The following is a 14,979-nucleotide window of genomic DNA, read 5'->3' on the forward strand; positions in this document are numbered from 1 at the left end:
GGTTCCAGCTTAAATAACTAGAAAAGAATAGCAAAATAAAGCCAAAGCAAGCCACAGGAAGGAAATAATAAAGAGCAATAATCCATGAAATTGAAACAAAAGAACAGTAGGAAAAATCAGTGAGACAAGTAGCTAATTCTTTGAAAAGACCAATAGAACTCTAGCAAGACTGACAAAGAAAATAGAGAAAACACAAATTACCAATACCAAGAATGAAAGAGAGGATATCAGCACAGACCATATGGACATCAAAAAGATAATAAGGGAATACTACAAACAACTCTACACACATAAAATTGACAACTGAGATGAAATGGCCAAACGCCTCAAAAAACACAAACTAACCAAAATCACCCAAGATGAAATAGATAACCTGAACAGTTCTGTAAGTGTTAAGGAATTGAATTAATAGTTAAATATTTTCCAAAAAAAAAAAAAAAATCTTTATGCCAAGATGTCTTCCCTGGTGAATTCTACCAAATATTGAAAAAAGAAATCATGCAAATTCTATAAATCTCTTTCAGAAAATAGAAGAGCAGAGAACACTTCTCAACTCATTTTATGAGGCCAAAGGTCATTACCCTGATACAAAACCAGACACAACCAATGAGAGTCCAAGAAAAAAAATTAAAGACCAATAGGTGTAAAAATCCTCAAAAAAAATCATTAAATTGAATCCAGCAATACATAAAAAGAATAATACACCACAATCAAGTGGGGTTTACCAGGGGAATGTAAGGCTGGTTCATATTTAAAACTCAATCATGTAATCTACCATATTAACGTCCTAAAGCAGAAATACCACATGACCATATCAATTAATGCAGAAAAAGCATTTGAAAAAATCGACATCCATTATAATAAAAACTTTCAGCAAACTAAGAATACAAGGAAACTTCCTTAACCTGATAAGACATCTACAAAAAACCTACAGCTAATATCACGCTTAGGGTAAGCTGAATGTTTTATTCCTGATGTTGGAAACAAGGCAAAGATGTCCACTCTCACCAGTCCTATTCAATGTCAGGAAGTCTTAGCCAGTGCAATTAGCAAGAAATAGAAATAAAAGACATACTAAATAGAAAAGAAGACATAAAACTGCCCCTATTCATAGATGACACAATTGTCTACATAGAAAAACCTAAGTAATATGAAAAAGAAATTAATAAATGAGCTAGTAAGGCCTCAGGATACAAGGTCACCTCACAAAAATCAATCATATTTCTATATACTACAATGAACATTGAAAACCAAAATATAAAAACACAGTACCATTTACAATAGCTCCAAAAATGAAATATTTAGGTATAAATTTAGCAAAATATAGAAGATCTATATGTTGAAAACTAAAAACACACTGATAAAAAAATTAAAGACCTAAATAAAAGAAGAGACATACCATGTGTTATAGATAGAATGTTTGTGTCCCCCTAAAATTCATATGTTGAAGCCCTAACCTCCAATAGAGATAGTGCCTTTAAGGAAGTCAAATTAAATGAGGTCATACGGGTGGGCCGTGATCTAATAGGATAAGTGTCCCAATAAGAAGAGACTCCAAGAGCTTTCTCTATCTCTGTCTCTGTCTCTGTCTCTCTCTCTCTCTCTCTCTCCTTCCACACATACAAAGAAGAGGTCATGTGAGCACACAGTGAGAAGGCAGCCTATCTATAATCCAAGGAGGGAGCCCTTACCAGACACTGACCCTGCTGGCACCTTGATCCTAAACTTCCAGTCTCCAGAATTGCAAGAAAATAAATTTCTATTGCTTAAGCTATCCAGTCTACAGTATTTTGTTACAGCAGGCTGAGCTGACTAACACACCACATTTATGGATTGAAAGACTCAACAAAGTAAAGATGTTAATTCCACCCAGATTGATCTAGAGATTTAATACCATTACAAACAAAATACCAACAGGATTTTTTATAGAAAAGCTAATACTCAAATTTATATGGAAAGGCAAAGCAACTAGAATAGTCAAAACAACTGTTAAAAATGAGAATAAAGTTAGAAGAACCACACTACCTAAACTTAAGATTTACTAAAAGCTACAGTAATCAAGATAATATAGTATTATTGGTCAAAGAGTAGACACATAGATCAATGGAACAAAATAGATGGTCAATAAATAAATTCTTACAAATATAGTCAACTGATTTTTGACAAAGGTAAAAGCGATTCAATGGAGAAAGAATAGTCTTTTCAACAATGGGGTTGGAACAATTGGACATCCTTATGTAAAAATATGAATCTTAACCTAAACTTCATAACTTATTAAAAAATTATAATGGATCACAATTTTAAATGTAAAAATAAAACCCTCAAACTTTTAGGAGAAAACCTTTGTGACCTGGGGTTAGACAAAGAGTTATTAGACACAAACCAAAAGCACAACCCACAAAAGAAAAAATTAATAAATTAGACTTCACCAAAGTATCACCTTTTGGGGCTGGCCCAGTGGCACAGTGATTAAGTTCGTGCACTCCGCTTTGACAGCCGGGGGTTAGCGGGTTCGGCTCCCAAGTGCAGACCTACGCACTGCTCACCAAGCCATGCTGTGGCAGCATCCCACATACAAAAAAAAATAGAGGAAGATGAGCACAGATGTTAGCTCAGGGCCAATCTTCCTCAGCAAAAAAAAAACCTATCACCTTTTGCTCTGTGAAAGATACTATTTGAAAAATTAAAAGATAAGCCGCAGATTGGGAGAAAATATTTGCAAGTCACATATCCAGCAAAAGACTTATATTCTGAGTATATAAAGAACTCTCAAAATTCAACAGTAAGAAAATGAAACAATTTAAAAATGGGCAAAAGACTTGAATAGACACTTCACTTAAAAAGGATATACAGTTATCAAACGAATATATGTTCAACATCATTAGGCATCACAAAAACGCAAATTAATACTACAATTAGATATCTCTACACACACATTAGAGTGACTAAAATTAAAAATACTGACAATACTAAGTGCTGACAAGGATGTGGATCAATGAAAGCACTCACACATTTCTGTGAGAATGCAAAATGGTAGAGCTCTTCTAGAAAACATTTTGGCAGTTTCTTATAAAGTTATTTACCATATGATCCAGAAATCCCAGCCCTAGGTGTGCACTACAGTGAAATGAAAACTTATGTTCAGACAAAAACCTGTACACAAATGTTAATGTTTATTCTATTCATAATTGCTCAAAACCGGAAACAACCCAACCATCCCTCAGCAGGTGAAAAGATAAACTGTGATACATCTATCCAATAGCATACTACTCAGCAATAAGGAGGAACAAACTGCTGATGTGTACAACAAATTGGATGAATCTCAAAGGCATTATGCTAAGTGAAAGAAGCCAGTGTCACCAGGTTATGTTCTGTACAACTCCATTTAAATGACATTCTCAAAAAGACAGAACTATACTGATGGAGAACACATCAGAGGTTGTCAGGGCTGGGGTGAGGGAGGCTGTGACCAACAAGGAGGAGCACAGCAGAATGTTTTTGGGTGGTGCAACCAACTGTACCTTGACTGTGGTACATAAATTTTTACATGTATTAAAATCCATAGAACGATACACCCAAAAAAGTCGATTTTACTGTCTAGTAATCGAAGAAATAATTTTTTAAAAACAGAAGTAAGAACATTAAATTGGTAGCATCCTTTTGACCAAAACCCTTTGGGTGTGGTGACTGTATTACATGGCACTGCAGCGAGTGTCCAGAATCAACCCGCAGACGTGGATACAGCATGACAACGTGGACATAGATCTGACTGAGCTGTATGTACCGGGTAGGGTGAAAAACAGATCACAATCATTACTTGATACTTGATTACCTTAGAGAGTTTTATAGCAGAAGTCTAATTTATCATAAGTAAGATTGGCTATCTAGAGACATTTACAAGGCTATTCTTTGATGATATGACTGGCCCAATCAAATTGGATTTTATGATCAATATTCTTCATAATAAAGAGACTGAAGCCAGCTTGGCTAAAAGAGTCAGTCTTCTTCCATCTACTAAATTTTATTTGCTATGTCTTATTCTCCAAGAACTGCCCGTTTATTAATAGACATCTATAACACAAATGGTCAGAAACTCCCTGTCCGGATATCAACAACAGCCCACTGTCTCCATTAGTACTTTTACTATGCCAGTATTTAATTGTAATTGAGAGCTTATGTTTGCCAGTTTTTTCTAAATATGGTGCTTTCAAGCTTTATACAGAATATAATACTTGGACACTTAATACTTTGCTTTTTCTTCCTTGAAAATCAGTGACAGGTATGGGAAAAAAAATCTTTGATCAGGGTGAAAGCAAATGGATGTTGAAGAGGCTCTATAGTAGTATCATTTCCAGAGACATTCACTCATTCGTTTCTCATTCATTCATTCAACAAATATTCACAGAGTGCCACTGTGTGATAGGCACTATGCTGATGAACACAACACACAAGGCCCCTGCTCATAGAGCTTGCAATCCAATAAGGGGAGAAGGAGACAAAAATATCAAGTAAATAGCTAAATAAATAAGGTATTCACAGATTATGACAGGCAGTAGGAAGGAAAGTCCAGGCGAGGTGATAGAGAATAACTGAGAGAGCCCACCTAAGAGGGGATGGTCAGAAAAGACCCACTAGCATGGTAAGATTTGAGCCAAGACCTGAAGGGTGAGAATGAGGTGGCTGTGAGGAAGTGAAGGAATGGGATTCCTAACTGGTGAATGAGATGCCTGGAGGCAGGAGAGGGTTCAGAGCAACTGAGTACCAGAAAGGCCAGTGTGGCCAGGGGCAGTGAGTGAGAGGGAAGCAAGGTGTGGGAGGATGCCCGAAAAATGCAGTGGCCAAACCAGGCATAACCCTATAGATCAAGGTTAAGAGTTCAAAGTTTATTCTAAGAGAAATAGAAAGCTACTAACAAATTTTAAGCAGCAGGGCCAGCCTGATGGCGTAGTGGTTAAGTCTGCATGTCTGCCTTGGCAGCCCGGGGTTCACGGGTTCAGATCCCGGGCGTGGACATACGCCACTCATCAAGGCATTCTGTGGCAGCGTCCCATATAAAGTAGAGGAAGATGGGCACAGATGTTAGCCCAGGGCCAGTCTTCCTCAACAAAAACAGGAGGATGGGCAACAGATGTTAGCTCAGGTCTAATCCCCCTGACCGGGAAAAAAAAAAAAAAAAAAAAGAATTTTAAGTAAGAAAGTGACATATATGATTTATGGGTTTTTTTTTAAATCTCTCTAGTTGTTATCTAAAGAATGGGTTGAAAGGGAGGAAGAGTGGACCCAAAGACACCAGTTAGGAGGCAACTGTAGAAATTCAGATAAAAGATAATGATGACTTGGGCATAGGTGGTAATAATGCAGACAGGGAGAAGTGGAGAGACTTTAAACCTATTTTGGACATAGAATCAACAAGATTTGTTGATTGATTGGACATGGAGAGGGTTGAAGGAAAGGGGAAAATCCAGCATAACTCCTACACATTTGGCTTGAGCAGCTGAGAGTTTGGTGGTGCCATTTATTGAGAGGATGATACTGGAGGAAGATTAAGTTTGTGAGAGAACACAAACTATTTTGAACACATTAAGTCTGAGAGTTCAGTTAGATATTCAAATGGGAAGAAACGGTAGATAACTGGATATATGAGTAAGGAGTTCAGGAGATAGGTCTAAGTTAGACTTAGCCAGGAAATATATTAAAACCTTGGGGAAGAGTTCAGGACTGAACTCCAAGCTGTGCCAACATTTGGAAATTAGGTAGAGGAGGAGTAACCAGGAAACGAGGTTGAGAAAGAATGGCCAGTGATGTTGAAGGAAAACCAGGAGAGTTCAGTGCTTCAGAAGTCGAGAGATGGAAGTGTGGTAGATGGAGAGGATGGTCAACCAGCCAACAACTGGGATGGTTCATGCTGCTCAAAGGTCAAATCGGATGAGGGTAGAGAACAGCCCTTAAGACTGGCTACATGGAAGACACTGACACCCTCAAGGAGAGCAGTTTTAGTGGAGTGCTCAGGCAGAAACTGGACTAGAGTTAAAGTACAAATGAGAAGTAAAGGTACAGAGACAGTGTGTTCAGGTAATGCATTCAAAAAGTTCAGCTATTCAGGGGGCAGATAAGTGGGGTCAAGGGAAAGTTTTTCAATATGGCAGATCTTAGAAACTATTTATATGCTGATGAAAATTGTCAGCCAAGAGAAACTGGTGGCGTAGGAAAGGGTAGATGCAAAGGAAAGAGCAGAGTCGTGGAGAAAGAGGCAGGTGATCTCTGACAGGAGGGAAAGCAGAGATGGGTACCTGTGCCTAGTTAATCCTGGTAAGGTCATCATTAGGATACGGTGCCCGTAACTGGGCTCCCCAGATTAAAGATTGTGTGCAAGACCCAGCGCAGAGAGCCTTAGCTCTTCCACCGCAGGGCTCGCCGGCCACTGTGCGATCGTGAGGGCAGCTGGCCCAACAAGCCCAGCGTGCCTCCCCCACAGGGAACTGGGTGAGGAGAGAAGCCACATTCAGGAAAATCTGTAACTGTTGTTGTCCCACTGTGTTTCCTGTGTCAAGCAATGGATGAGTAAACTGATTTTATGTTATTAATCATGTAGTGCCGTCCAAGTTATTGTCTCTCGACCTAAAATTGTTCATGGAAACTTACAGGAGACCACAATTTAGCCTGTAAAAATATACGCCACCAATGAAATCTATCAGCAATACAAGAAGACTTATGAGAGTAAGAGTGCCCTATTTCAAATATGTTGGTAGTATATCACAGGCTGGCTTGGCTATGAGGTACGCTGAGACCACTGTGATGGACACACTGAAACTGGGACAGAAGTCTCCCAACACAGACAGAATAACCAGGAAAAGAGGCCACAGCTTCCTGGGCACCCGGTGCCCCGTAGATAACTAAAGGATTATCCCTTCAGGTAGCGGGTTAAACCCAGGCATCACTTTCTGGTGGGCATTCGCTCTGACAGACCGCAAAGTCAGCTCTCCTCGCCTATGCTCAACTCCAGGGCGGGACTACACACGCAGGGTGAAAGCCGCAGTGTCCTCAGCTGAGCAAGGGCACAGCAGGCAGGAGCTGACATAAGCTGAGAGCACAGGGGCCAGGATCCAGGGCTATAGGAACCAATCACTTCCACCAAATCCTGTGAGATCTGGGTAGTGAACACTGGCAATGAATGTAAGCTTGCTGGGCAATCCTGCTGACTCCAGAGACTTCTTTTTACTCTTCACCCTTCAGCCACAAGTAAGCTCTCATAAGAATGTGTGTTTGTTTTTTGTGTGTTTTTTGAGGAAGATCAGCCCTGAGCTAACATCCGATACCAATCTTCCTCTTTTTGCTGAGGAAGATCTGTCCTGGGCTAACATCTGTGCCCATCTTCCTCTACTTTACATGGGACGCTGCCACAGCATGGCCTGACAAGCGGTGTGTATGTCCGTGGCCAGGATCCGAACTTGTGAACCCCCAGCCGCAGAAGTGGAGCATGTGAACTTAACCGCTGCGCCACCAGGCAGCCCCAAGAATATGCTTTTACTACGTGAATTTGGAGGGGTTTTCTTTTTTTTTTTTTTTTTTGGAGACCTGGGTGGCCTTTTCTATCAAACTGCAAATAAGCGTTCTTACTTTACCATAAAAATTTATACACACACACACACTCAAACTGGCAAATGTCCTAAAACTAGGCCAGATTATTCTAATTTAGGGTGTAGGAATAGAGCAGGAAGCTATCATGTAATCATATCTTTTGACTCATAAACCTTACCAAATCTCTTAGAGAGAGTCATCAAGAAATTTCTGTAATCACACAAGGATGCCTCCAGAGGCACAGCCATGATGGCACGCACACAATTATGAATCACTTAGCAGAGTCAGCTCTCTATGAACACAAACATGAAACCCAAGATTAAACACTGTTCTGCATCCGGGAAATCCTAAATGCCGCTGGACATCTTCCACTAGCTTCAGAGCTGAAGCTACCACTGAACGCGTCCTCTAAGGCACCACACAGCTCACACTTGAACTTCTAAATGCTCTTGGGGACCTCAGTGTGACATCAAGCTCCATCCCTAACTGCGAGGAGCTAAGAACAACTCTCTCTCTTTGCAGAACCTGCTACAGATCTCACATTTTCCGTCTTGAGTGTTTTCTCAATTTCCCTTAGGGTTATTTTCATATTTCATTAGTGGGTGGTATATGGTTCTTTCTTGGTAAATCACTCATTTGGAATTGATGTCCCAAAAGCTTTTTTTCCTTCCTTGGCAATTTCTCAATGGCTATTCCTCTCCAAGAGTTCTTGTCAATTTCTCTCTCACGTAAACTGAAGACCTACTGAGAGATGAAGAACCATTTTCTCTTGGCTAAATCTTGAACTTATCACATGGGTTACATATGTGTCCTTAAACAAAGTTTGCTCAATTTCACCTGTCATTTTACTGTACTAGGGGTAACTTCTGTTCAACTTTCCTGGACTTTTGATGCAGGTGAAGGAAGATATGAAGATGAGATAAGAACGGGAGAGAAAACTTTGAGAAACAGTTTATCCACTGTTCATTTCCCCGAGGAAGGCAGAAACAATGACTGAGACCAGGAGCTGAAGACAGAGACTCACAGGTCATAGCAAAGCAATGATTAAATTCAAGGGGAGGAGTGGAAATCGGGACGTGTGCTGCTGACCATGGTCCTGAGAAATATTTGCCTAGTAGGGCCTTGTTGCTTCTTCTAATTCTGAGATACTGGTGACTCTTGTACAACTGTCTTCAGGACTTCTGAACAAGGTGAGGCAAGAAGTGGTGGTGGGAGAGAATGGAGGGAGGCAAGAGAAAAAGATTGAACAGAGGCTTTTGGAGAGGCATAGTTATTAACTGATTCCCAGGGAGAAAAAAAGACTCTCTGGACAATATTTTCAGTTAATTGTAATTACCAAGAAAGAAACCACCAACCACACTTAAAAATCAAACATTTGAGGGTGACTAAGAAATTTTGTACCAGAAGATGCAAAGCTGTGAAGGGAAGATATAAACAAATGAGAATGATCAGGAGATGAGCAGAACATCAGCAGGGTAGAATTGCAATGTCCTTGTGCATTGAGTTATACCAACATTCTCCTCTCATCCCTCTACGTTATCTCCTTGGGGGATCTTACCCATTCTCGTGGCTTCAATACCATCTAATGCTGATGACTCCAACTTTATATTTCCACCTGTGATCTCTCCTTTGAGCTCCAAAACTTAATATCTAACTTCCTATTTCCTATCTCTACTTGCATGATTCATAAGATTGAATCCCCCTATCAATGTGTCCATGGGGAGAGAGAAATTGGCAGTACAGAAAAAAAATGCTTCAATAGGATAAATACAGTATCAGACAGTGTAAACCACACACTAACATTCACAACAAAGGAAAAAATCTAACTGGGTAGGAAACTTGGAAATAAGCCCCCTAATAAACATGGGGGCTTATTAGGAGAAGATAGTGACTGAGGAGATGGAACCTCAAACAGAGGCATTTCCTGCTCATGGCAACTATAAATAGAAGCAACTCTTTTCTGAATACTCTGCAGAAAGAATCGTTGGCCAGGCATCTGTCTTCCCAGTGTTATCTGCACCCACGAGTAGGAACATTGTCAAACAATGATAATAAATAAGATTCTCAAATCCAGAAACTCCAAGACTGAAGGAAACCCACATTTACTTATAAATCTGGAAAAGTAATGATCATGGAGTCGTCAGGGTCCAGAGCCTCAGAATTCCAGAACCAAAGCTTGAAGGATGATATCTTAGAGGAAGGAAAAGTAAATATGACTTTACGCAGTGGGTAGTAAACTTATGAAATTCTTAGCTCTAGAGGGAACAGAGGCCAAAAACATAAATCAGATTGAGAGTTATTTGGATCCTTTCCTTGGTAGGGACACCATAGCATATTAGCAAGAGACTCTTATTTTAGGGGAATATAACTAGCTTTGTAAGCCTGAAGCCCTGGAAAGATATGTAAATACCATCTTGGTGTCACTTTCTGCCTAAAGTCACCTCCCAGAAAAGCCAGGACCTCCCAATCCTCAGATAAATGCAGAGGTAAGACAAGACTGCCCACAGGTTACAGAACATGGAGCTGATAGAGATCTGAATGTTAACATCTTAGACTAAAATTAGAACTGAGATAACCCAAATGCCACATATGCAATAACAGAATGGCATTTAGTGGCAAAATCAGAACAAGTAAGTTCAGAAAAGAAGAAGGAGGGGGAGACTGGGGAGATGTCTCAAGACACAAACATAGGAGTTTGTCTAGGGGCAAGGACTTGGCCATGGGTGAGGAGCAGGCTGTTATGGGCACAAAGCCATGGTATATTCCTTCAGAGACAGTACCTGCAAATGGACCAGTAACCTTTCCATGTACTTTTGGGACCTTGGAACATGAAATGCAACACACACACACACACACCTTATGACATCCTCTAGAAACATATTCTAGTATGAAGAGTGGAGTAGGGCATGAGAGGACACATACACACACACACATACACACACACACACACACACACACATACATTCCCATAAAGTTTTTATTAGGGCCAAAAGCCAAGAAAGGAGGAGGGAAAGGATCCTTTGAAGCAAGGGCTGAACAAAGTTTTTCACAATATGTCATGCACATGAGAATTTAATGAGTCACAAATTCCAGTGGGTACTTTTTCCCTCAATTTTCCAGTTTGTTCTATTTTGCAAATATTTGTACTCAAATGATAATCTGACTTTTGTTGTACAGCCACACTGACTGCCTCATGAAGAGCTTTGAGTCAGAAGACATCTGCTAAATTGAGATTTACAAAGAACTTAATAAATACAAACACAAATGGACGAGCTCTGAATATTATATTCTGAGCATTCTCTTGCTTATGTTCTTGCAAATTATACACCAGCATGCAAAACATCTCAAAAGAGCGATGCGTAAATCCCCTTAGAATCTCTTCCCTCTGAGCACCTTGGAGATGTTCTTTCATCCAGAGCCGTTAATTAGGGAGGTTCAACACTGCCTTCCTCATATGCAGGCTTTGTCTCTACAGGCTATTGATGCGGAATGTGGGGAAAGACTAAGCCAGTGCATTTGAGGGTTATGACAATTGATGACCAACATCAAAGAGCCATAATATATTCCAGACACGGACTTCAGTCAAGTCTAGCAGTGGACAGGATACACTACAGTACAAGCCAAAAACCTTGAGAACATCATATTCCTGGGGAGCAGGCTGTTCTATGATGTTCAGGCTCATAAGTGAATCAGATTTGGCCTCATTGCTTTGCTTTTGAAACCGTTACTTGGCACGGTCACAGTGACAAACCAATGGCCTGAAATGCAATTAGCTTTATGCATCCTTGTTAAGCAACAGCCTGCTGGCCCCTGGCGCCGCATGTGCGATGCAGTTAACAGGGCACGCCTAGCTGTCAAGCAGGTCCCGGCTCAGATGAGATAAGGTACTCACTTTAAATAAGGCATTGCTTTGCAGACTCCAAAAACTATATATACATATATATTTAAAAAACACATTTCCTGCCAAATTAAAGAGAAGTTTTATAACATGATACAAACACAGTGTTGAAGAGGTTATGGGCTTCCTCTGGAATTGTGTCATACTTTAATATTATTTATTATTTACCTCCTGCAATTAGAAAGGCAGAGAGGGTCAGAAAGGCATAGCCTGTAAATTGGTTTCTGTAGCCTTTGATAAAAAACTGTTTGCATTACATCATTTTAGTGGCTCTTGAATTCTGACTGAGGGCATTATTTGGCTCTCCAAAACTGACGGCATCTCCTTAGGGGATAAAGCCATAATATGGAAAACTTTGCACTCCCTGCCCTTCCCTTGTAAATTCAAGTCCTAGCAACAGGAGAGATGTCAGTCTTGCCATCTGTCTGCAAATGCATGACTGTAATAATGACAATGACCAATTCCTCAACAAGAGTGCTTTACTGATTCAGAGGAGCCAGGGTCCACTTATTTCAAATGAAATAAGTGTCCAGTGGTCCCACGCTCCGCCCTGAGTCCTACTTCTCCCAGCTGGCTCCCAGTCACCCACAGTGAAATCCTAGTAGTTTCCTGGATGTGCAGCAACGGCATATAAATTTCTTTCCACAATAAACTGGCCTCTGAGATAGTGGGTGCTGATCATTGTAGGGCTTTGGTTTTGCAGTGTGGGATATGCATGTTTGGGGCCTGTGGTAGATCAGTTGCGTTAATGGCCCCAATTAAAGGCCTCCCTATATCCACACTCTTTGTTTGTAACTTCCTTGGCCTGTCCACTGTTATTCTGGACTGGACCATCTGACTTCCTTTGGCCAGTGGGACAGTAGCAAACCTGACACTTACAGAGGCTTTATGAAGTGTTTGAGTATTTCTGCTTCCTCTCTTGTTTCTCTGCGATTGTCATGAGAACATGTGCAGGCTAGCCTGAGAACATGCCTGAGCTAGCCTGCCCAGGGGTACATGGGACATGTGCCCGTGACGGACCTGTGGAGGAGACCTCAGCAATCCCAGCTGCAGCCACCTAGACCAGGCAGTCTTCCTCTGACTCACCAGCTGAATGGATGCGTGAATGAGCCTGGCTAACCATAGACTCATGGGAAATAACAAACGGCTGTTGTTTTAAGCCAGCAAGTCTGGGATATCTTGTTACACAGTATTATGTTGGCCATGGGGAACTGACACAGGGCCAGAGCTGAATCTTTTAGGCAACAGAGGAGAATTTGAGTGCTACCGTCAGTCATCTCGCTTCTCTATTCTTCCCCATGCAGCCCCTCCTTCACATACGCATTGAACCAAACTTGAAGAGTCAGTTTGAAAGAGCACTGAATGATTAGTCTGTCAGGGGGACCCACCATTTTGGGAGGCATCACAGACAAGAGATGAAGTGAGAGCTTGGGAGCAGGGTGCTTATGAACAGGCCTAGGTGGCTGGGCACAAGGACAGAGGGGGCTCAAGAGCCCAAAATACAGACTAGTCATAAAGCTGGGCGCCCAACTGCTGGCTGGCCCTGGGGCTCAGCGAGCGTGACAGTGCAGGCTCCACCTCACCACCATCCTCCCTGAAGGAAACCTTAAAGAATCTCAGACGGCATCTCAAAGCTCATCTTGTCTAGGCACTCCTTCTGATATGCGATACATGGGAGTCGTCACCTGCCTAGTTTGTCATAAGCTGAACAAATGACTGTGTCTGGGAGTGATGTTAAACGACTGATGAGCACTGGGGATACTTAGACAGGCCTGAGAATTAGAAAAGGCCTCAGCAAGTTCAAGGTTCCTGCCTGGAACCCCCTCACTTTGCTCTGCTAGCAAGTCACAAAACCCAAGGCAGACCTTAGATTTCTCTAAAGCTTCAATCCACACGTTAAAGCCAGAATCTGAAGAAAACACAAACTGGATTTAATTAAACAGGACTTCACAAAGTCTCAAGTCAAATATCAACTAGGTGCTTGGTTTTATGCCCTCTGCTGGACGCTATGGTTTTACGAAATAAAAGGCACACAAGTCCTCCACCTTCAAAATTCTTATAATTTGGTAAAGATGAACATACTGGAAATACTAGCATATTAATAAGGAGCATACAATTGTGGTAATCATTTTTGTGTCCACAAGTGTCCAGATTCTCCTCCTTCCATACACAAGGAAGGACTGTACCCCCGGAAGGGAAGTGCAGCCATGTCACTTGTTTTGGGCAATGGAAAGTGATGTGTCATTTCTTCAGTGAAGGCATTTAATTACTGGTGCTTAACTCCAACCTCCCTTCCCTGTGGCATTCATCATGGAAGGACACGTCGGGATAGAGCCTCTGCCAGCCTGGATCCCTCAGTGACCGTGGCAGACAAAGTCTCCCTGTTAACCTACACAGGAGATTTAGCATGAATGAGAAAGACACTTTGTTATGCAAAACCACAGAGATTCAGAGGTTGTTTGTTACTCAAGTGTAACTTTGCCTATCCTGACTGATACAATAATCAACGTTTAAAATTTTGACACCTCAACTGTAAGCATAACAGAGACACAAAAGGGTAGAAATCAATGTAGACTAGAGTAGTCTGGAAAGCTAGTTATGTCATAAAGGGTAATGCAAGGGACAGAAAGGAGTGGGAAGAGAAGTAAAGACAGGGAAAAAAACTCAAAAGCATAAAAATAAGAATGTACCTATTTTTGTCTTTGTTATGGGACTTAATGTCATCACTGTGAACTTGTTGGGTTCCTTGAGGGGAAAGACCTGGGCTCCACGTCTTGGTGCCCTCAGAGCCTGGCAACAATGGGTTCCCAAGTAATGTTTGTTGAATGAATTAGCAGAGTGTGTTGAGGTCAATGGGATAACAAAGCCAAGTCAATCAGGAGGTGAAAGAAAATTAGATCTGACCAGCAAATAGCACCACTTTAAATACCAGGGACAATAAATGTAGCAGGAGGGTCAGTGTTGAGAAAATCATCTTGTAAAGACTTCAGTTTCCTCATCCATAAAATGGGGCAGATGACCCCAAAGGCTTGCTCCAGTCCTCACCGCCAGGATGTTATTGTTTGGGTCTTTTTGATCTAAGAGTTGGATTGCTTTCCCCTTTTAAACTTTAGTCATTTTAGTGGTCTCTCAGGCCACTGGACTTTTCATAACATTACTGTTCTTTTAAAAGCTTCAAGTCCCTATAAAATGTTACGCCAGCATTAAGCCAGGGGTTCTTTAAAATGGAATAACATGACGTTTTTGAAAAAAATATTCAGCATGTGGAAAGTTCAAACCAGGCCCAAATTGCTTCAATGCATGTGTAATGTACAAACAATTTCATTTTTGCTCATAAATTCTATTCTTAGTGAAGTTATTGGGCAGGCATGGGGGATGAGGAGTGAATGATGACCTCTATTTTGGCAGTGGATGCAAATAATTAGCTACATCTGTGGTGATTAAAATTTTTATAACTATGATGTATTCAAGCGTGTCTTTGGTAATTAAAAAAATTTAAAGAA

The sequence above is a fragment of the Ceratotherium simum genome, chromosome 24 (genome assembly GCF_057802395.1).
Source record: "Ceratotherium simum simum isolate JZ-2026a chromosome 24, ASM5780239v1, whole genome shotgun sequence".
Taxonomy (NCBI): Eukaryota; Metazoa; Chordata; class Mammalia; order Perissodactyla; family Rhinocerotidae; genus Ceratotherium; species Ceratotherium simum.